Source organism: Sceloporus occidentalis, unplaced genomic scaffold (assembly GCF_023333645.1).
Source record: "Sceloporus occidentalis isolate IW3139 unplaced genomic scaffold, rSceOcc1.0.p SCAF_7, whole genome shotgun sequence".
Lineage (NCBI taxonomy): Eukaryota > Metazoa > Chordata > Lepidosauria > Squamata > Phrynosomatidae > Sceloporus > Sceloporus occidentalis.
In genome coordinates, this window is record NW_028316987.1 from 96,692,502 (window position 1) to 96,716,550 (window position 24,049).

A 24,049-nucleotide genomic window follows, 5' to 3' on the forward strand; every position below is an offset into this window, starting at 1 on the left:
TCTTGGTGCATTCAGGTCTTCTGCTAATAAGACACAACCCCAAGATCATAGACCAAAGCCTGAACTCATCAGACTTCCCTTTTGGCCATATAGGCTTGTTGAGCCACATGGAGAGTGGGGTGCAACCACATGGAATGCAGCTATATAGAAGTATTTTAGAGGCCCTTGTGGGATATGTGTGGAAGAGGGAGTTCTTTAGAAATCACATCCAAGTATCCCTCTGAAAATAAAGTGATGAACCTTGCAGGGAGGAGACAATCTTCCCTAGATGAGATACACAGTCAAGGGATGTGCATTCTGCATAACTTCAGAAGTGTCTGTTCCAGCTTGTATTCAAATAAAAAGGCACCAACACAAATGTGGTTTAAGCCACATTTAATCCCATATATATATATATGTATCTCCTAAATAACTGTGTTGTCATGCATCAGGCTGCTGTGTCCATTTTTCAGCTATATTGGAGATAATGTTTTTCTCTATAATATATGACTTGATTACCCCCCCCCCCAAGTTGTACAGTTGGCCCTCCACATTCACTGGGGTGGGGGGCACAGGACCCTCATGAAAGTGGGAAACCCACAAATTAAAAAAGCAACTATTTTTTAACCTGAGAGACCACCTCTCTAGTAATCTCCAGGTCCTCTGGTGCAACTCTATGGTCGGTATCTGCCAAAGATTGACCATAGAATCAGCTGGAGGGCCTACAGATGCCTAGAAAAGTGTTTTCAGTAGTAACCTCTAAGTCCTCTGGCACAACTCTATGGTCAGTTTCCAGCAGAATTGAACTGGAGGACTTCCTAGAGAGAACTTATTAATCAAATCTGCAAATAATCAAATCCACAAAAGTCAAAGCTTCAAATGTGGAGGGCCAACTGTAGACTATGTTACAGGAGACGTTACTTAATGGAGAACATTGCCAGTTGGTTGTTTAACATGGACTTTCGTGCCCCATCCAGAAGATTTCTGCAGCACCCCACAGGTTATCTGATGAGTTGGTGCCATTCATTGGAGAGTTTGTAGCATCAACTTTCATGGAAGACTCTTGCATTTTAAAAGTTTGAGTCATGCTAGCTTGGATGTTTTGTTGCTTTGGATTGTGAGATGTTGTGTATCATTCATGAGGGTTGCGTAACCCGTAAAGTGGTTCTATTTTGGTGGGAGTGCTGTTCTCTGCTGCATGCCGATGTGCCTCCTGAGAGGTAGGGTGTGTGTGTTTGCTGCATGAGGGTGCAAATTACAGTACATTTCATTGAACTGGGGCTTTTCTTTTTCACACTGTTTCTTCCTCCTTGGAATCTTCTGTATTAAAAAGGGGTGTGAGTGTACCTTGAAGGCTGCTGCAAAAGAGAAAAGGCAGGCTTTAATGAAGAAATTGCTTTGCTAAGGTTTGAGATCTTGTTGTATTGGAAAAGCTAGCATACAGGTTGAGTCCCCTTTATCCAGAATGCTAAAATCCAAAATACTCCAAGACCCAAAACTTCTTTAACGGTAGCTGACCTAGTGACACCTTTGTTTTCTCATGGTTCAGTGTACACAAGCTTTGTTTCCTGCACAAAATTATTAGAAATACTGTGTATAAAATTACCTTCAGGCTACGTGTCTAAGGTGTATAAGAAACATAAATGAATTTTGTTTTTAGGCTTGGGTCCTATCTCCAAGATAGCTCATTCTTTACCTATATGCAAATACAGGTTTTGCAAAATCAAGAACACTTCTGGTCCCGAGAATTTCAGATAAGAGAGGCTCAACTGCATAAACAACTGAATAGAGACATAGACAGCTTTATAGAAATTTGGCTTCTTTTAATTAGCTATAGTAATAATCACAGCAACACATAGAAACAAGCTCCCTCAACTCATGGAAACATTTGGAACAGTGCACTCTGATAAAATAAATGATCATTCCTGATGATATTTTAATACTGCAGTATAGTCTTTATACAGTGATACTGATTTTATCCTGTTTTTTGTTACTCTGGGGCTTTTCGGCCTGCTCTTCTTGCTTGTACTTAGAGTTTTTAAATAAATAAGATTTTAAAAATGAGCAACTAGCACAGGTAGTTGGGTTGCAAACAGTGTATTGTACACCAAGAGGCCCACTTGTTTCACAGGTTCCCACCTGCAAAGGAGTCCTTTGCAGAAGCCCAGTTGCCTGAGTTCTACATTTAATGCTTGGAATTTGTTTTACTATCTGTAGCAAAACTGTGCCTTCCCCTGAAGAATATGCCCCAGATGAGGAACAGCCTCTCCATTCTTTGGGAAAGTGAAGGGTTACATTAAGAATCTGTTTATTTACATGTTTATTATTTTATTTGTTTAATGGATGTCCTGTCTTTTCAGGGCCCAAGAAGGCTCACATGAATTCAAAGAAGATACACAAATTTTTGAAAATACTAATTAAAAAGTTACAAATATCTAAATTAGCTCCTCTGTTAAAACATCAAAAAGTAATTAAATGAGCTATCATATTAATAAAGCTGCACATGAAGCTGGTTGAAGACCTTTCCATGTACCCACTTAGTCATGAAATACTTGTCCAAATAGTAAGGTCTTTACCTGCTGGCAGAAGGGGAGCAGGAAGGGGGACATCCTAGTCTCCTTTGGCAAGGAGTCCTATAGCCTGGGAGCAGCCACCAAGAAGGCCTTGTCTCCCATCTCTTCAACAAATGTGCTTGTGAAGATGGTGCTAAAACTTGGGCTAGCTTGTATGGGGACAGATAGGGTCTTTCAGATTGTATGGACCTAAGGATGCAGTGGCTGGGAGCGGGGGGTTCAGGATGGTCACAAGTGTTAGGAGGGTGTTTAACGTGAGCATGAGAAGAACAAGTAGATCACAAACTGAACAGGAGTCAGCAGTGTGACGTGGCAACCAAGAAAGCTAACATAATTCTTGGTTGCATCAATAGAAGTATAGTATCCAGACCAAGGGAAGTAATAGTGCCCCTCTATTCTGCTTTGGTCAGGCCCCACCTGGAATATTGTGTCCAGTTCTGGGCAAAACAATTCAAAAAATTGTTGGTAAATTCAGTGTTAGTATTTTATTGTTGTATTTATTGTAAATTGTACTAAGTGTCTTTTAAGGTTGTAATCCCGGCGCAATCTGTGGGAGAGGCGGGAGGTATAAATAATCTATATTATTATTATTATTATTATTATTATTATTATTATTATTGAGAGTGTGTTCAAAGGGGGGGGGCAACTAAAATGGTGGAAGGTTTAGAAACCATGCCTTATGAGGAACGTCTTAGGGAGAAGCTGGGTATGTTTAGCCTGGAGAAGAGATGGTTAAGAGATGATATGTAGCCCTGTTTAAATAGTTGAAGGGATGTCACATTGAGGATGGAGCAAGCTTGTTTTCTGCTGCTCCAGAAACTAAGACACAGAATGATGGATGCAAACTGCAGGAAAAGAGATTCCACCTAAATCTCAGGAGAAACTTCCTGATGGTAAGAGCTGTTTGACAGAGGTGCACACTCCTTTGGAAGATGGTGGAGTCTCCTTCTTTGGAGGCCATCTGTCACATGGGTTGTTTTGATTGTGAGTTCCTGCATGGTAGAAGAGGATTGGACTGGATAGTTTTTGTGGTCTCTTCCAACTCGAGGATTCTATGGACAAGCAGGGCAGTAAGCAGCGTTGGTCCAAGCAGGCTGATATTTGTGGTTCTCGGTTGCTTTTGTTGTTGCTGTGGAGGGGGTTGTGCTTTAAAAACAGATGAGATAGGGGTTCTGGCCATTAGACAAGAATAACCTACTTGTCAAGGATAAGAAGTCTGTCTCCTCCTCCTCCTCTTCCTCCTCCTCCTCCTGAGCCTCCATCGGCTGAGATGGTTCTCCCTCCTCCCCATCTCTGGCAATCTTAATGCAGAATCCTTGGGGTGAAAGAAGGATGTTTCGCTTTCCTGTAAGCTCTCCTGCCTCAAGAGCAGTGCTCTAGCCATGGGGAGTGTTTCCAGAACATTATTTTCAGGGGGTGGTGAATGGTGTGGGAGCATCTTGAGTCTCATCCATGGTGAAAGCTAAGAAGACTAAGTAGTCTTTGTACGAGAGACTGGTTTGTGGTCATGTAAGAGCAGTGTATGTGTATATATGTCTGTCTGAGTGCATATAAGTTGATGATTTTTTCATTGTGTTGAGATAGATAGATAGATAGATAGATAGATAGATAGATGATAGATAGACAGGTAGACAGATAGACAGATAGACAGATAGACAGATAGACAGATAGATAGATAGATAGATAGATAGATAGATAGATAGATAGATAGATAGATCATTTATTGTACATGACCATAGGTCATCAAAAAAAGTGCAGTATAATACAAAAACATAAATAAATGGAGCATTAAAATATCACATTGAATATGTCTTCAAACCCCAGAATAAATCCTAAACCCGTTTTGAGTTTGAGTGACATAAGTCCAAAACACACTGCAGAAATAATCCAGATTGAGACCACTTTAACTGCCTTTGCTCAGTGCTAGGGAATCCTAGGTATTGTAGTTTATTGTGGCCCCATTGCTCTCTGATAGAGAGAGCTAAATGTCTCACACAATTACAGTCCCCAGAATTCCCTAGCACTGAGCCTGGGCAATTCAAGCAATCTCAGACTAGATTATTTCTGCACTGAGTTTTGGACCATAGTTACTATGTGCCTTTAACTTTATGGCAACCCTATCATGGGGTTTTCTCAGAATGGTTTCTTCCAAGGTGACTTGCTATTGCCTTCCTTTGGGGCTGAGAAAGTGTGACTTGTCCAAGTGAATCTCCTGGAGTCCTAGTCCAGCACTCAAATCACTGTAACACACTGGCTGCCTAGTAACATGTGCTGTGCTTATGGCTCTACGAAGATTTCCCAGTGAACTGCCTTCTGTGCTTTCTCCCATCTCTACCAAAATCTAACCTTGATTGCCACCCTCTAATCCCTAATTATTGGTTCCGTGTTTCTAGAAACAGTCACCTGTGTCTGTTGATGAGGCAGAGGTCTTGAGTATGAAATCTCCTGTAGGAGTTCCTCTGCTCTTGCCCTCAGATGTCTCCTGTGGTCCGGATCGGCCTTTCTGGCTCCGGCTGGCGATGGGGAGACTTCATTAGCAGTTGCACGTGCCTCTTGGGTTCGTCAGGGAGCACTTTGTCATCTGGGAAGGTGCTGTTGCCTTAGAAACAAGTGCAAAGGGAGGGCTCTTTCTTAGAAAACTGTTGGTTTTGAAAGCCTTTTCAAAGCCTTGGAACAGAAGAAAAGTACTTGCTTGAGAAGTAAAGCAACCCCCACCCCGAAACACGAGGCTAGTGTGGGTGGGAGCTGGCGGCTTGGGATCCTGGTGTGCCGAGGTAGCATTTTGCTCTGGCGAAGGTCCAGACCTTCTGAGTGCCAAGCACCCTGGACCCAAGCAGAATCCAGTAGAGTCTGCCTTGGAATTCCTTTGTTGCTTTTCCAGTTGGTTCCAACTGATAGTGGCCTTCTGCTAGGGTCTGAATGGGGAATGTCTCCTGGAGACCTAGTCCAGCACTCTCTCTCTCACACACACACACACACGCACACTACACCATGCTGGCTCCCATACAACGATGTAGGAGCTTATCGTATGGAAGCGCAGCCAAATAGTAGTGCCTTTCTATGTGCCTTACTGCATGACACTGTAGTGCTTCAGTTCTCTTCCCTCAGGAGATGGTCGTAAAAGTGAGTCTTTTGTCAAACAGATTTTTTCAGCTAGATAGAAAAAAAAAGACTCATTTTTACAACAGTCTCCCGTGGAAAGAGAACTGAAGTACAGTGCGCCCATGCTATACACGGGTGCACCGTACATGGGTTCAAGCTTACACTGAAGCTGCGTGGCAATTCGGAAAATGCTGCATGGTGTGCTGCAAGCACGTGCCCCATTGTTTCCAATGGGGCACGAGTATAACCATATGTGGAACAGATCCCCCACATAAGGGAAGGGCTCACTGTACTATGCCATCATGTGGTAAGGCGCGTAGAAAGGAACTACTATCCAGCTGAACTTCTGCTTCCTTTCCTCATGTGAGAAGCTCCCTAGATATATATGGAGGAGGAAACTGATCATTTCATTAACAAGGAGGCTGCTCAACAATGTGGATAAGATTAGAAGCCCAAGTGCATTTATTCAGGATGGTGGGGACCTCAGAGGGCCAACTTCCACTGCCCCGTCCCCGTTGTTGTTGTTGTTGTTTAAAGCTCTTCGGAGGCAAGCATTTTTTCTATATATCCACTCCCTAGCTATTTTAGGCCCAGGAGAGGCAGTTGTTTTAGCAGTAATCCTAAACACTATGTATAGGGAAGGCCCACTGAATAGGACTTGACTTCTGCATTACTGGTCTATAGCAATCATCCTTTCAACTGGTTAACATAAGATTTTCTTTTTTTAACCAGATGACTTCTTGGCTTTACAAAGGAAAGTAAGGCAAGAGAAGTTCTCGAGGAGGGGGCTACATCACAGTGGTGGATGGGGCTGAAGACAAAATGGAGGAGGGGAGGGGAGGGCTGGTGTAAGTTTTGGACTAGGACTCCAGGAGACAGATCCCCGCTTGGCCATGGAAACCCATTGGTTGATCTTAGGCAAGTCACACTCTTTTAGCCTCAGACAAAAACAGTGGCAAACCACCTCAGAATAAATCTTGTCAAGAAAACCATCAGAGCCGTTGCGGTATTTTGGTTTAAGTGTTGGACTAGCACTCTGAGAGACCTGGGGTTGAATCCCAGCTTGGTCATCTGCCCTGGAGTGACCTTGGGCAAGTCATACTTTCTCAGCCTCAGAGGAAAGCAAGGGCTAATCTCCTGTGAATCATAACTCCCAAGAAAACCGTAGGAGAGGGTCACCATATTTGAAGTGCACACAGCAGGGAATAATAAACATCTAGAGCTTACTCCACCTTTCAATGAATCGAATTAGTGGGAAGGGCCTTACTTGTGGGATAATTCCACCTCTGCATGTGCTGCCATTAATTCTGAAGTTACCCTAGGCTAACATAAAGTTTCCAAGGGCGAGGTTCTCTTGCATTTGCTTGCCTGTGTGAGTTCCTATGGCCTTGCGCTTCTTCTTCCCAGTCCACTCAAAACTGGGCTTTGGTACTACTGCTGATCTCTTTCCGAGGGAGTGGGGAAAAATAACGCTGCCCTTCTCAGCTGCGTGCCTCTTCCATACTAGCCTGCCACCACTTTCTAAGATAAAATGTGAAGTGGAGGGGAGAATGAAGATGGTTGGGAAAGGGAACCAGGAATCATTCCTTTCCCAAAAGAAATTTTAATTGGGTTACATCTCAATTATTACTGGACTGGTATTTGATGCCTAGAGCGAGAGTAGGCTTTCTAGACTGAAGCAGCTGCATTTAGCATTTGATTAGTGGTAACATTTTTTAACATTTTGATTTTAATTCCTCCATTTTGTGTGTGTGTGTGTTTTATGGCCTTTCAGGCTAAGAATCAAATCCCTCCTCAAATCTAAATCAAATGAGAATCACACCCACCCAGCCTCGAGTCAGTTGAAACATTTAGGGCTGATAGGCCATCCCACCTTTTAATTGTTAGCTGACAGGTACTGGGAAACAGAAGGTCCTGAGATGCTCCATCAGAGAGGAGAGAAGGGCATTCCGCATGTGCACAGAAGTGCTCTTCCGTTCATTCAGATGCTCTGCAGCTGTGTATCTTGTTGTGGGTAGTGAGGGGGAGAGAAGATGCTAGTCAACCTAGAATGAGAGACACCAAGGGCCATCCAGTGAAACCTCATTCTGACATGCAAGAAGACCCAATCCAAGCCCTCCCTGGGACAGATGGCTATCCATCCAATGTTTAAAAACCTCCAAAGAAGGAGACTCCTCCATTCTCCAAGGCAGCAGCATCTTCCACTGTTGAACAACTCTTACCCTCAGGAAGTTCTTCCTAATGTTTATGTAGGAACTCTTTTGTTGTAGCTTGAATCCATTGTTCTGTGTCCTAATCTCTAAAGAAGTGGAAAACAAGCTTGCTCCATCCTCAAATCCATAAATAATCAAATTTGTAAAAGCCAAAGCCACAAACGTGGAGGGCTGACTGTAGTCCAAAACCCCAAACTTTCACGGGCAGTTGAGATAGTGACACCTTTGCTTTCTGATGGTTCAGTGTACACAGACTTTGTTTCATGCACAAAATTATTTTTAAAATTGTATACATTTACTTTCAGGCTATATGTATAAGGTGTATATGAAACACAAATTAATTTCCTGCTTAGACATGGGTCCCATCTCCAAGATATCTCATTTTGTATATCCAAATATTCCACAATCCAAAAATAAAAAAAATAAAAATCCAAAATCCCAAACACTTCTAGTCTCAAGCATTTCAGATAAGGGAGATTCAGCCTGTATTAGACTTAGAGGTCAAATATTTGGCTGCATAGTTCAGATTGGGAGTGAAAATCTCCATACATCCCCACTCCATCCCTCTGAAAAGTACCTCTATGGTCTCCTTGGCTCCCTTTTGTGCACCACAGCCTGGAGCCCTTCCTATCAGTAGGATTGGTGTGAATTGGTGTGGAGGCTCTGGTTCCTCCAGCCCATCTCTCCTTCCCACCTCCTTTTCTGTCAAGCCTTTGTGGCATCCTTTCCAGCGCTTTCTTAGCTCGCTTCCTGCTGGGTTTCTCTTCAGCTCCTAGCCTATGAACTCTCCCATTATTTCAGCCCTGCTGCTTTTGTTGAGTTTGTTGTTCATGTGCCCCTGCTTCTCTGATAGCAGGACATGACCCTAGGACGGCCTTACCTCCACCCGCCACCCATCCCTCCCCCAAAACCAGCACCTCTTCCATTGCCTGGATCCTTCATATCCCCTTCAGAAGTTAGAATAGTTGCTGCCTTCCGTGCCGTCCCTAGGGGCTGGGCAAGGCTGACATCCAAGGGTGATAACCAGTTTTTAGCCTTGTCTCTGTATGTAATTGAAGACCACATGCAAGAGCTCTCACTTCTTTTGTGTTCAGCCGATCTGGGTGGGCGGTAATTGGGGAGTGTCATGAAGTAAAGGAGTATACAACTTTATGCTGCTTGATTCACAGTTCTGACATGATTTCCACCCTGTACTTAAATGTAAGGAGTCAAATGTCTGAATAGGGGAAGGGTGGGTTGCTGTATATTTTTACATGCAGTAGGATAAATTGAGGGGGTGTGCTGCTGTTCAGGAGTCTAAAAATACTCCTGGCAAATTAAGGAGCCAGGTTTGTCACTGCTGGACTGTCGCGAAAAGGCAGCATCCCTTCCCTCTTGGAGGAAGCAGCAGTGCCTATGTTGCTGAGCATCCCGTTGTGAGTATGGCCCCTCTTACATGGCAGGTGGGTTTTAGAGTCCTGGTCAGCAAGACCAAATGTTAACAAATAGATAGGTCTACTGCATAAGAAATGTAAGAGTTGACTGGCACCTGGGAGCAGAATGTGGAGAGGACTTTCCTTTTAGCAACTTGCTTGCACAGTTTCCTATGCAGATATAATGGGAAGACTGTGCCTCTACAGTTATGTTTCTGTTGAGTCTGCCCTATATAATCTTGAGGACTCATCTTTTCGTGGCTTTCTGCTGGGGGATGCATCCCAGCCCAGGGGGCCCATTAGCCACACATGAAGATTGCTATAAAGTGTTGCCCCAAGACAGTCTGAGTTAAATTAGATGCTTAGGGACCCAGGTCTACCACTTCTGCAAGGGACTGTTGGAACCCATCAACTGAGGGACTGTGATGTGTCCCTGAGGTTTTGCCAGCATTTGTGGCTGGCATCTTCAGAGAATGTTTGCCTGGAAAGGACTTGGCTGTATATATTGTGAGATCTGGAAAGGCAGGAGTGATTTGCATGTGTATTGTTGGTTGCTGATGGCAGTCCTCAGGGTGTGAGGGTCTCTGCACAAGAGGACTATTGTCTGCTTGATTAGTGCTCATTGTCTGCTGGGAAACCCCTGACCCTGGTCCACCCTCCACCATCTCCCAGAGGAGGAAGCAGAAGAAATAAGAGAGGAAACAGCAAGGATTCTGCCCAAGGCAAAACCACCTCCCAGCAACATAACCAAAAAAGAAAGAAAAGCCATCAAGGACCTCAATTCGGATCCAGAAATCATCATCCTCCCAGCAGACAAAGGCAATGCCACAGTAATCATGGATACAGAACAATACAAACAAAAAATCAAGGAACTTCTGGATCCTACAACATACAAAAAGCTGAAACAAGACCCAACCAGCAAAATCACCAGAAAAACGAACACCCTGATCAAAAACTGCTCAATTCAGCCAACCACTAGACAAAGTTTGTGCAAATCTGAGGTTCTCCCACCAAGACTCTATGGACTTCCCAAGATCCACAAGGATTCCATTCCACTCCGACCCATAGTGAGTGCCATTGGATCCCCCACATATGACTTGGCCAAGTTTCTGGCCACACAATTACAAACCCATATAGGGCAGACCCCCCACTACATCAAGGACTCAGCTCACTTCATAGGAAAAATCAAGAACCTTGAACTAAAACCTGGAGGCATATTAATCAGCTTTGATGTGGTCTGCCTGTTCACCAAAGTCCCCATAATGGACACCATGATACTCATCCGACAGATTTTTGCAGAAGACATCACAGCCCTGTTTGAACATTGCCTCACCACAAGCTATTTCCAGTGGGACAATGGATTCTACGAACAGAGACATGTAGTAGCAATGGGGAGCTCTCTAAGCCCGGTGATAGCAAGCTTTTACATGGAACACTTTGAAAAGCAAGCCCTGAAAACAGCACCGAAAAAGCCCACAACTTGGTTCCGATACGTGGATGACACTTTCACCATCTGGAGCCATGGAGAAGAAGACCTGGCTGTATTCCTGAACCATCTGAACAACACCCACCCCAACATCCAATTCACTATGGAAGAAGAAAAGGAAGGAACACTGCCATTCTTGGATGTTCTAGTCATCCGCAAACCGAACCAACGTTTGGGTCACACAGTATACAGAAAACCTACACACACAGACCGATACCTGCACAAGAACTCCAACCATCACCCAGGACAAAAAAGAGGCACAATCAAAACACTGGTAGACCGAGCAAAACGCATCTGCAAACCCTACTTCATGGAAGATGAACTGAAGCGCTTGGACCGGGCTCTACAGGCTAATGGTTATTTCAGCTCAGACATCAGAAGGACTGTCAAGCCCAGAAAAACCCAGAGAAGTGAAGACAAGCAGCCACCCAAAGGGAAGGTATTTTTACCATACATCAAAGGAGTCACAGACAGAATAGGCAAAGTGGTGAGGAAGCACAACCTGCAAATGGTTTACAAACTGACGAAGAAAATCCAGCAAATGCTTCGCTCAGCCAAGGACCAGAGAAACCCTCTCACAGCCGCAGGAGCTTACCGCATACCATGCAGCTGCGGACAAGTCTACATAGGGATCACCAAACGCAGTGTGCAAACAAGGATCAAGGAACATGAGACACACTGCAGACTGGGCCAGCAAGAAAAATCAGCAATAGCAGAACATACCACAAACCATCCTGGGCATAAAATACTGTTTGAAGACACTGAAATTCTGGACCATGCCAACCACTACCATGTCAGGATGCACAGGGAAGCCATTGAAATCCACAAACACCTGGACAATTTCAACAGGAAAGAGGAATCCCTTAAAGTAAACAAGGTTTGGCTACCAGTCCTGAAAGATAGCAAGATAAAGACAAATGCAAATGAGAAATCTCCCAGGGACAGGGGTTTCCCAGCAGACAATGAGCACTAATCAAGCAAACATTAGTCCTCTTGCGCAGACCCTCACCCCCTGAGGACTGCCATCAGCAACCAACGATACACATGCAAATCACTCCTGCCTTTCCAGATCATACAGTATATATAGCCAAGTCCTTTCCAGGCAGACATTCTCTGAAGATGCCAGCCACAGATGCTGGTGAAAAGTCAGGAAGAAACTCTGCTAGAACATGGCCATATAGCCCGAAAAACCCACAAAAAACTATGGATGCCGGCCACGAAAGCCTTCGACTTCACAGTGATGTGTATGTCAGGTTTTGATGCCAAATGACATCTTGAAAGGCTTGGAATTTCACCTAGTTCCAACTTGGAACAACTCTCCTTGTTGGAGAGTTAGCCTCACCCAAAAGTTGGGTTCCACTTAGTCCAGTTTTGTTGCACTTCACAGAGATGCCCCTCCCCTTTCCCCATCTCTTTTGGCAAGAGTGAATGGTTGTGCCACACATGTCACCTAGAACATGCTGACATTCAGCACAATCCTCTGACTCTTGTGTTTTACTTCGCCCAACACTAATTCCAAGGTCAGGGGTGGTTGGGATACCCACACATAACATTATTTGTTATTGTGTGCCTTTAAGTTGTTTCCAACTCATGGCAATCCTAAAGTGAGCCTATCATGGGGTTTTCCTGGCAAGTTTCTTCAGAGGAGGTTTGCCATTGCCATCCTCTGAGGCTGAGAGCGTGTGACTTACCCAAGGTCACCCAGAGGGTTTTTTTGCTCAAGCTGCAGTCCCACAGTGTATGAAGAATCAAAAGTTCCTCACTGAATGAGATTGTGTTGTATCTTACCCTTCATGTGGACAGGATGCTTTGGGCAGAGTCCGTCAAAACAACCTGCTGGAGCTACCAAGCTGAAGCAAGTGTTGAACTGTAGAGAGCTGCTGGACCTGTTGTAAGCGTGGAGGTGTTGCTGGAGACACCAGCATCCTGCCTTGTCCCAGCTCAAGAGTAGGTTATTGTGGCCTTCCAAATTTTTGGGGCCTACACAGCCCTTCAGACCTACCTATCATAGTCAGAGATGAAGGATTATAAGAGCTGGAAGCCAGAAACAACTGATGGTGCCACAGTTGTCCATGCCTATACAAGTGTCATACTATTTGTCCATCTTGGTCAGCGGTTCCCAACTTTTGGTCCTTCCAGATCCCAGAAGCCCCAGCCAACTTGATCAACAGTCAGGAATTATGGGAGCTGAAGTCCAAAACATCTGGAGACCAAAGGTTGGGAACCACTGATCTAGACCTTCACTGTTGCCCCCTCTGCTGAGCAGAGGCCCTCCGGATTTTTAGTTGAGGGGCCTATGCATCTCCCTGATGCCTGAGCCTGCTAACTGGAAATGTAAGGGACTCCATCCCAGGTTTGACCTATACTCCCTGCCCTCTCTGGGGAAAGGGGACATTGTGCTGTTTGAATAGTGATGTACTATACTGTGCTTAAGACACAGATTGCAGGTGGGGGAAGAGTGGTTGCTTTAAGAAACTCTCCACGGGTGCATTTGAATTTGACGTCTCCTGTCTGGCACAACTTCCATGTGGTCCAGTAAGTAGAACCTCTGTCACAATTGAGATCATTCCTATGGATTGTTTTATTACAAAACATCAAATATGTCTGCCTTCCTTTTCTGCCAAGGTGTTTTGTATTGTGCTGGAGCAGTTTTCTGGAATGTTCCTTTTGTCTGCTGCTAAATAAAGGGAAAATGGCAATATTCTTTGAGGACTGACCTGTTTGCTGTTTTGGAGAATGGAACCATTGAATGGCCTTTTTCATATCACGTCCTGTGGCTTTTTCATTGCACTGCGTGAAAGGATACGAACGGAGCATCTTACTGGGTGCCTCAAAGTGCATTTGCAAATGAAATTTCCATTTCATGTCCAGGAAAGGACTGAAGTCTTGAGTGCCTGTAATTTTTTGAAGGGTCTAGCTAAAATGATATTCTATATTTGGGTGAGCTCTACAGCTTTGAGGATGCAGGGGGGATTTAAAAAAAAAAGAAAGAAAGAAAATGAGCAGAGGGGGCATGATGTGTCGTCACTGCATCCATTTGCCTATGAGCCTGGCTTGTTTGCTGGGTGGTGTTACAGCTTGGAGGAGAGGAAAGCAAGAAGCAAGCAGATATGTCTCTCTCTAACCAGCCATCCGCACCCCTCTCCGAATACAGCCAGCTGTGCAAAGCCAAGAACACAGACAGTTTTTCAGAAGCCTTTCACTGCATGGAGACACAAAAGGAGTTTGGCAAAACCGAATTTGAATGGCAGAGGACAGAGGGCAAGCTCAATGAGATTGGGCTGAATGTGAACTCAGGGAGCCAGCTTAAGGATGGTCTGGGGAAAAGCGCCGGCTTCACAGATGAGGACAAGCTCTGCTTCTTCGAAGGGAAGCTGGACAAAGAGCTGAAAGCGACCCCCAAGGACAACAGGGAAATTGAGGCTCAAGGCAAAAAATACCAGGGAGCCCCGGGTCACCTTGAGAACTGGTCTCTGCTTTCAGAGACCTTCTCTCCTACCGAAGGGAGCCTGAGGGACCTCAACCTTGCCGGCTTCCAGGCAGGACCAGCAGAGTCCACACGACTACTTGCCGGCTTGGGACAAAATGAAGCCATCACTGATCAGGAGAAGGCAGCAGGTAAGAAGGTTGGGGGGGAGGCGGCAGACATGGCAAAATGTCGGCAGGAGCAGCCCAGTTTGTCTTTGCTTGAGAGTGAACCCAACAAATACACAAAAGACCCCGAGATCAGCATTTGGAACCCCAATTTCAGCCCCGTCTTGCCGAGTGGCTTGGGTTGCCCGGAGGTACCGGGGAAGAAAGATGGGCCAGCCGCCTATAGCGTGATAGGAGTTGTCAATGACAGCTACATCCAGTGTGGGTTTGCCTTCTCCCCTGCCATGCCCAAGCTGGGACCCCCAACAACCACTGTTGAGCTGGCCCAAGATGACTTCAGAAGCGACTTTTTCAACCATGGCCATGAGACGGAAGAGGAGAGGTATTTGGTCGAGGCGGAGGAGAAGCTGGGCTCGGTGGAGGCGGAGGGCAACTTCCTTAACCGAGGGGCGCACCAAAGGAAGGCAATGAGGCGTGCCATGTCGGAGTGCTCCCATTTGTCTGTCCCACAAGCCCTGAATCTGGCAGACAAATACCCGGAGCCCACGGCGCGGGAAGACCTCCTCGCCAGCCTGGTGTCGCCTAGTGGCAGCCTCCCCCAGAGCTCAGCAAGCCCCATGACCCGAAAGCCCAGCGCACCAATGAAAAGGTCGGCCACTGTCTCAGAAGAGCAAACATCTGCCCATAGCCCGGGCGCCGCCGCGCAGAACAATGCCGAGCTGCCCAGCCTCCCAGTGAAGGAGCACCCGTCCCTCCCCATGGAGGAGCCATCTGCCAGGAAGAGAGAAGAGTGGGACGGCAACGGTGGCAGCAGCACGGCCAAGAGGGAGCTGGCCAGCCCCGGGCAGTACCACAGCAAGCTGGAGCAGATCCCTGAGATTGGGGGCCACAGAAAAGCAGGCAGGGGGGAGGAAGAGCTGGCAGCAGCAGCAGTGGCGAAGAGCGAGAAGAGCAATGCCATTCACGAGCCTGGTTTCCCTGGTGCCTGTGAGATGGAACCGGGCAGAGCGGCTCCTGCTGCGCTGGAGAAAAAAGAAATTGAGGTCAGCGATGCACCGAGCGCTCCATCTTCCCAGCAAGGAGACAGGCCACGTGACGGTATGTTGCTAAATTTCCTTCCCCCGGGGAGCAGCAGGCAGACGGGAGCGAAGGAACCAACTTGACAGATCATGGGCAGGAGGGTGGGCAGCGAGCGGCTCCTCCCGTCTCTCTTCGGACTGACACAGCTTGCTAGAGAATATAGACAGAACAATGGGGTGCCGGTGGTGGGGTCGGGGAAGGAAGGCAAGGCTTGGACATCCTGGAGGGCTTGCAGGAGAGTGGACACACAAGCCTTGCCAAAAACCCAAGCCAGATTTGTCTTGTGTCCTGTTTTTTTAAATACTGATTGTAGAAGTAGCTGCCGAGTTGTAGCATTAAAGGCAGCCAGGACCTCCAGAGGTTCACAGAGTGGCAGACAAAGGTGTTAAACAATGGGGGGTTGGACTAGTTTGGACGTTGCTGCTACAAATCTGTTTCACTGGGTCGGTTTATTGGCCTTTTCTGCTTTGTGAGAGACTAGTGAGGCTTGGTGGCCTTTGGTGGTGAGGCTGAAAGAGTCGGCCTTTTCCTTTTGGATGGTGTCGCAAAGCACCTTCCCTTTCACAATGGCGAAGCAAAAAGCCATTCAGCTTGTCAGCTGTTGTGTTGCTCCCCGCTTTCTCTCCTCTCCCCCACCGCGCCAACCGGTTTCTCTCAATAGCAGCTTGTTTTATTTCTTAGTGCCATGTTTGGTCCTCTTGCACAGTGCTTTTGAGGTCAGTCTGCTGAGATGAGATGGGATGGGATGGTGGGGGGGAAAGCAAATGGACGAACACAGTTAATCTTTTGTGGTGTGAAAAGAGGAGTGGATCTTGTTTTCCTCCCAAGCTGGCTTCGGCAGAGCTGCTTAGTTTTATTCCTCCTTCTTCCTTGGAGGGAATTGGTGTCCCTTTGAAACAGCAGCGTGGTTGAGAAAGTAGGAGGGAATCACACTAAAAAGAATTGCAGGTAGGATCTCCCATCAACGGGCATTTGCTCTGCATCAGGATAGTTAAATCTGTAAATCTGCAAAATGAAAGGCTGATGCTTTTAAGTTTGATTGGTAGCAGTTCTGCCTTCCCCAAATATTTTAGATCGGACCCAACTTTGTTTGAATGACTGGGCTGTAGCATTGCGTAACACAGCATGGTTTTTCATGGACATTTCACAGTCCAAGGTACCAGGTACAGGCACTTGCTTGAGCTGTATGAAAAAAATCCTTTGCCCTGGTAAGGCAAGTAGTGCTCACCTGGCAAAATCTTTGTAACTGCATTTCTACTCCTGACTCCGTGCAGACATTTCTCATGCATTTCTGTACAGCCGCTGCTGTTAACACACCCACCCACCCACCCCCCACAGTAGTGTAGGGAAGTAACTGTTCGCTAAGCTAAATAGTACGCAAAAAGTGCCACAAATCGAAGCCACATAAGGTTATTTTTATTTTGTTTTATTTATGTCACATTTCCCCCCTAGATCTGGGACTTAAGGCCACTTGCAAAAGGTAAAGCAGCTACACATAAAAACATTGTGGGCAATAGTGATGTTTTTACATGTGTTTTTGTCTCTATATTATTTTAAACTTTTTGGAAGTTAGCAGTTGCTGAAAGCCGCAACAAAAGGTTTTGTTTTGGCTTATTGCAGAATTTTTTACAGATTTTTTTTTAAACCCCAAAGTGGTCCTTCTGGGGTCAAGAGATCCTTCCCAGCAGTTGCACTTTTGGGAGGAAGGTCTCTGGTCCTGCCTATCCAAAGAGAGGGGAAGCCTTGTCCGGAGGCTCCTTGCTTTCTCCAAGTGAAGCCATCTGCTCTGCCTGGATTGTGCTGAGAACAAAGGAGCATGAGTAGGGCTGGCTCAGTTGCGCTAACCTCCCCATAACCTTCAATGTGCTAGACTCCCCTAAGCAATGTTGGGGAGGGCCCAGCGGGGAGGAACATTTTGGCTGCCAAACTATCGATTTGACCTTCCTGGTTTTGTTGTTCTGGTGACACCCAGTGAATATTTCTCTCTAACACTGAAGTTATTCTACATGTCATCTCCAGCTATTGGCAAGGGCCACCCTCTTTAGGGGGTGATGTTAAAAAAAGTCCTATTGATGCTGCACTGATTTCCTTCTCACTTTCCCCCCCTTGGCTTCTTCCCCACTCCAATTCTCTCTAACCCTTTTCTCTATGGATGTAGTTGGGGGAACAGCCTTGGATTGGGGGAGCAGCATCTAGAGATGAGAGGGTCTTTAGGGAACCATCGAGTTGACATCTGGTCATGAGCTTTGTTCTCCTGCTCATCTTAGGGGTTTAGGAAGAGCCTCCAGGGGCCACCTTCCTAACTTGGAAGAACATCAGTTGGAAGTGAGACACACAGGCAGCCTCTTATGGGATTTTATGGGATCACTGTGGGTGGACTAGAGTTAATGGAGAATACAGTCAACCCTCCTTATCCACGGATTTTTCCCCCATGGATTCAAGCATCCATGGATTGGAGAAAAAATTATAAATTCCAAATAGCAAACCTTGATTTTCCATTTTGTATAAGGGACACAATTTTGCTATGCCATTTTATTTAATGAGAGTTGAGCATCCATGGGTTTTGGTTTCCACAGGGGGTCCTGGAACCAAACCCCAGCAGATAACAAGGACCCACTGTACAAGTGGACCCTTTCCATTCCTTGTCCCTTAGCCTCTCTTAAAGCACTAGGACATTCTTAGCATTGTGGTGAGATACGCAGGCTTGGAACAAGGATGCGATGGCTTAGTGGTTTAAGATGCCAGTTTTGAGGATCGGCAGATTGGCAGTTCGAGGCCCATGTGCCACATGATGGGGTGAGCTCCTGTCACTAGTCCCAACCTCTGCCAACCTAGCAGTTCAGAAGCATGCAAATGTAAGTAGATAAATAGGTACCACTTTGGTGGGAAGATAATAGCGTCCTGTGAAATTATGCTGGCCACATGACTTCCAGAATAGTCCTTGGACAACTCTGGCTCTTTGGCTTAGCAACAGAGATGAGCACTGACCCCTACCATCAGTTACAACGAGACATTCATGTCAAGGAATTGCCTTTATTTTTACCTTTTACGCAGGCTTGGGCTCGCTTTGGTCATTCTTTCTTGGGCTTAGCACCACAACAAGAATTGCAGTTTCCTGAGCTGGGAAAAAGTTCCTCTTTTGAATCCCAGAATATCCCCAGATCTCTGGACAAGCATGACCATGGTCCTGCACACTGAGGGGCCTCTGGGAGTTGTAGCCTCCAAAAGTAATTGATCCAAGCGCTGGCATTTGCCACCTTGGTCACTTGGGACGATGGATGGATAATAAACACATTGTCTAGTGCTCCAGCGTTCTAGTTCACTACGTGAATGGTTTTGTTTCCCTTCCTTTGCCAATAACCTTGAGGACAGTCAGGGCTGTTCTTTCTCCATGGCTGGCCAAGAGCTATTCTGTTTCGAGGGCCACTGTTCCACGTATTTCAGTCTGTGGCATGGAGTGGTGACTGACTCCCGACTCCCACTTGCAAACTGTCTTAAAATATGCCAGTCAGACTGGGATGCTGTTGGCAGTCATGGGGATGCGGAGTTAATAGGAGTGCCAGCGGTGGTGGATGCAGACCCCTTTTGCCATGGCTGTGTGTTATTGTCCCACTACAAATGTAACATTACCTGAAACTTTGAAGCCATGGGGGAAAAACAGGATAATTTAAAAAATATATATTTTTAGACATTTTAAAAGAAAAGTGCAATATTTAGTACCAGTTATGGATCAAAAGTAGATAGCCAATGTAGCATAGTGGCTTGAGTGTGTGACTACAACTCTGGAGGCCAGGGTTCGATTCCCACCTTGTCCATGAAACCCACTAGTTGACCTTAGGTAAGTCACACTCTCTCAGCCTCAGGGGAAGGCAAAGTCAAATCCCTCTCTGAACAAAACCTGCCAAGAAACCGCCATAATAGGATCCCTTTATTTAAAAAAACAGGACACAACAACAACACAGATCAAAATAGCTTTTTTACTTTAGGTACATGACACAATATATATAAATTGGTAGATTTCAAAGATATAGCTGTGTTAGTCTGTAGAATCAGTCTGTAGAGAGAACTTGTAGCACTTGGAGACTAACTGAAAGAAAGAAGTTGGCAGCATGAGCTTTCCTAGTCTTCAGTCTATTTCCTCAGATGCATTCAGTGGAGTGGTAAGCCAGGGACAGACCTATATGTGCCCTTGGTGTGTGAGAATGTCAATTTGAATTCAAAATCCTTTGTGTGGAAATGAAGTGGCAAGCCCAGATGTAATGACGGGCATTAAGAGCTGTCTACGAAAGCTCATGCTGCCAACTTCTTTCTTTCGTTCATCTCAAAGATGCTACAAGATCTCTCTACATTATATATAAATGGGTTTGACATAAAATTATCCTGCTTGATTCTGATACATTATTCAGAATGTAATTACAAAGTAAACTTGCTTTTTAAAAAAGTGTTGTAAAGTCTCCACCGGCTCTGCATAGTGTCAAGCAAACATAAGCCATTTATTCCCCTAAAAAGAACTTGGTAAAGGAAACCAAGATCAGGAATTTCCCCGTTATCTGATGGTGTACATAGGCGGGTTACAGACCGCCTGTTTGGGGCGGTCTGCACCCGCCCCTTTCCCTGGTGTATCGGGGCCTCAGCGGCTAGACCGGCAGCTGCTGAGGCCCCGATCCGCCGCTTTCCGGGCTGCGGGGAAGCGACAAAAAGCCGCTTCCCCGCAGCCTGGAAAGGGGTGTCCTTGGGGCTTCAAGCCCCAAGGACACCCCACGGTGGCGGGGAGGAGTAGCCCCTTTCTCCTTTGCGCCGCTGGGCGCAGCTGTGTGAAGGCTGCACCCAGCGGCGCAAACCAGGAAGGAGCTCCGAAACGGAGCTCCTTCCTGCTCCGCTCTAAGGGCGCACTAAGCGCCCTGGTGCGGAGCGACGATGTCACGTCCGCGCCACCCTGTATAGAAGCGGCGCAGTCGTGACATCATCATGGCGGCAGCTGTGTGGAACGGTCGCCGCCATTTTGTACGCGCAGAGCACGCACTAGGGTTACCACCCCCCCTTCCTAACCCTAGTACGCGCTCTGTGCGTACTATATGGCCCGTCTGTAACGGGCCATAGTCTACCAGGAAGTCTTTTCTGATCAACTTAACTGTAAGGAATCTCTGATTTTGTCAGTCTGAGTTGCAGACTGCCCCCCCCCCCCATAAAGTCTCCTTCCTAACATCATCTTTACTAATTATTTTGGGGTAGTAAGTATGTGAGCACATCCTCTTAAACAATTTATCATTCATCATTCTGAAATAAAATACTCTGTTCTCCATTTTCCAGTTTTTTCCAGGAAAGAAGATACTTTGGAATAATAAACAGAAAAAACCCATTACCCCTCCCAGATTTTCCATCCCCTCCCCTCAGGCCTTCCTATGAAAATAGGCATAACGCTGCTCCGGACATCTGCTCATTTATCGGCTCTTTATTGTTGGCAAGACTAATAGTTTGTTCTGAAATATTTTAATGAATAAATGAAGGGGGTGTGTGTGAATGGCAGACATGGAGATATATTCATTCTCATCCAAATGGCTATCAACTCCCCTGTCAGATCGTGGGACCCAAAAAATAATAACAATCCCTATTTGCCCAGCAAAACCTCCTTACCCAGCCGTCTCAGTTCAGAGTGTTCCCATTTCAGAGGAATCAGATAAAATGTTAAATGGAGGCCCTTTTGAGCATTGGGGAATGGTCCCTTTAGTCTGCTTAAGTGGACAGTGGCAGCTGTCTGGCTTCAGAGCTGTTGTACTTTTGCACTTCTTTTTAATTTTCACAAGACCAATCTTTCCTACAGGCTTACAGTCCAAAAGAGAAAATGGGATTGTGCATGAAGATTGTGTGAGCCAAAGGGGTTGGGGACTGGCAGAAAAGGAAAAGGCAAGGAAGGCAATGGAAGTCTGAGGGGGGGAGGGGGGCTTCAGATGGAGATTCTCCTGAGGCCCAAGGGGCTTGGATTTCTGGCCCCAAACCCCTCAGACCCCACCAAATTTGGGTTCCCCAGGTGAGTGAAAACCACTACAAAACATAGTGGTTTTGTTCCTCAGCCTCCCACATAAAGCCTCAACGCCTAGCCTCCCACAAACGTTGCCCCCAAGTCAGCTGGAAATAACACAGGGGGGCATGCGGTGTCACACCCATTTGTGTTAGGCATACTGGTGTTGCAGCTGCCCACTCCTCTTGTATTTGTGTCACATGAAAGCATGGAAACACAAGACAAGAAATATTTACCTTAATCAAAAGAAAGGTGTGGCATAAAGACAAGAAGACCAGCATTGTGTAGTGGTTTGAGTATTGTTAGCCACCATCAAGTCCACTTCAGCATCTTGCAGCCCCATGGATGAGAGCCCTCCAAGCCACCCTGCTGCCATCAACAGTCCTGGCCATGTCTTGCAGACTTAGGTCAGCCATGGCTTCTTTGACGGAGTTCATCCACCTGGAATGCAGCCTCCCTCTGTTCCTACTGCCTTCTGCCTTTCCTAGCATTGTTGTCTTTTCTAGGGAGTCCTTTCTTCTCATGATATGGCCAAAGTACAACAGTCTCAGTTCAGTCATCTTGGCTTCTAGGGAGAGTTTAGGCTTGATTTACTCTAGGACCCATTGGTTCAACTTTTTAGCAATCCATGGTATCTGCAGAATTCTTCTCTAACACCACCTTTCAATGTCTTGATTTTCTTCCTATCAGCTTTCTTTGCTGTCTAGCTTTCACAACTATACACGGAAATGGAAAATACAATCATGCGGACAATCCTAACTTTGGTATTCAATGATATGTCTTGATATTTCAGGATTTTATTCAGTTCCTTCATAGCTGCCCTTCCAGCTTCAGGTCTTCTTCTGATTTCTTGACTGCAAGTCTTCCTTCTGATTAATGACTGAGCCAAGGTATATCTTGAACAATTTCAGTGTCTTTATCATCTACTTTAAAGTTACATAAATCATCAGTAGTCATTATTGTTCTTTTCCAAATGTTCAACTGTTAACCTATCTTTGCACTTTCTTCCTTGACTTTCTTCAGTTTACTTCAGTAAACTGAAAAAAGTCTTATTCCAAGCCTTTGCTATTTTCTGCTAGTAGTATGGTGTCATCTGCATATTTTATATTGTTAATGTTTGTTCCTCCAGTGTTCACTCCTCCTTACTCTGGTTCACACACAAGACACCAGGGTTCAAATGCCTGCTTAACCACAGAAACCCACTGGATGACCTTGGGCAAGTCACACTCTCTCGGTCCCAGAGGAAGGCCATGGCAAGCCTTTTCTGAAGAAATCTGCACAAGAAACTCCTAGGAGAAGCTCGCCATAAATCAGAATCATCTTGAAGACACATAACAAGAACCTGGTTTGGAATGAATTTTCTCATTGGCCCCTCTTAACCCCAGCATGATGTTCTCCAGTTGTTCCTATTGCTCTCGGGGGAGAACTGTGTTGGATTACAACACCCATCATCTGCAGTTAACATGGCTGTTGGAGAAGGTGGCTGTAGTTGCATGGGGTATCCAAGGATTCAGAGGTTAGAAGGATTGTAGCCCTGCTACTTACGTTCCTTATGTGTGTGTATTGAGAAGTGCTGAAGACCCAATAGAGATTTGGAATGGAAATCCCTTGTTGGCAAGATGGTCCCATTGGTACTTCCACAGGAGGAATGGGGACTACTGCTGACAGAAGACCACAGGTAAAAACTTCCTCTCCTTATGAAGACCAGAGGTAGACAAGCCACCATCACCCCAGAAGACCAGAGGTAAAAACTTTCTGAGAAGCCCAGAGGTAAAGACTAGCTGCAAAAACCAGAGGTAAAGATTAAGCCCCCTGAAGACCAGAGGCAGAGACTGTCTGAGCAAACCAGAGGTGAAAACTCTCTCCCAAGAAGACGAGAAGACACCCCCCCACCCGCTGAGGTCCAGAGGTAAAGATGAACAGAGAAGATTAGAGGTAAAGAAGAGCTGCTTGGTGGAGGAATCCTCTGCAAAAGCAGAAGACAGGCGGGGTCTGAAGCAGCCTCCAGTGTTTGCTAACTCCATGGCTGTTTGTTTCATAACTGGAAGATGGCTCGTCTCACACGTCCTGCTGCTAGAGACACGTATCTCACTTCTGTCGGTGGGTTGTCCCCGCTAGTCTTGCACAGCTGCCACCCTCGGAGAAGCTTGCGCAGCACTAGTCAGGCTCAGGCTCACTGTGCAGAAAACTAGTAACAGGTGAGGAGCAACCCATAGAGAGAGAAAGAGAGAAATGCCTTGCCCAAAGGTCACCTGGAGGCTCCCTGCTTTTCAGCTCCTCTGCCCACCTGTCCTCTGTTCCAAACATTTGGTTGACTTCCTTCCTTTCTTTCTTTCTTTCTTTTAATTGAAAAAGTTTTATTTATTTATTTATTGGTAGAATGAAATTAATAAATGTTATTATAATAAATTGATAAAACAAAATATTGGTTAATTCGCCTTACAATAATATATAAAAACTTTTACATAATATCCCTCATACATATAATAAATCCCTTTATATTCCATTCTTTACTACTTTATCTAAATCTAGTTCATATTTCTTTTCGTCATATACTTTTCATAGTTCCCCCGCTCCCCCCGTTTCCCCCT

General features: G+C 45.8%; 1 protein-coding gene across 23 annotated transcripts in view; it reads left to right on the top strand.

Annotated features, from left to right (window-relative positions):
* The window catches only part of MAP4 (microtubule associated protein 4), a 251,831-nt gene that overhangs the window by 176,482 nt on the left and 51,300 nt on the right, over positions 1–24,049 (top strand). The window lies entirely within an intron of this gene.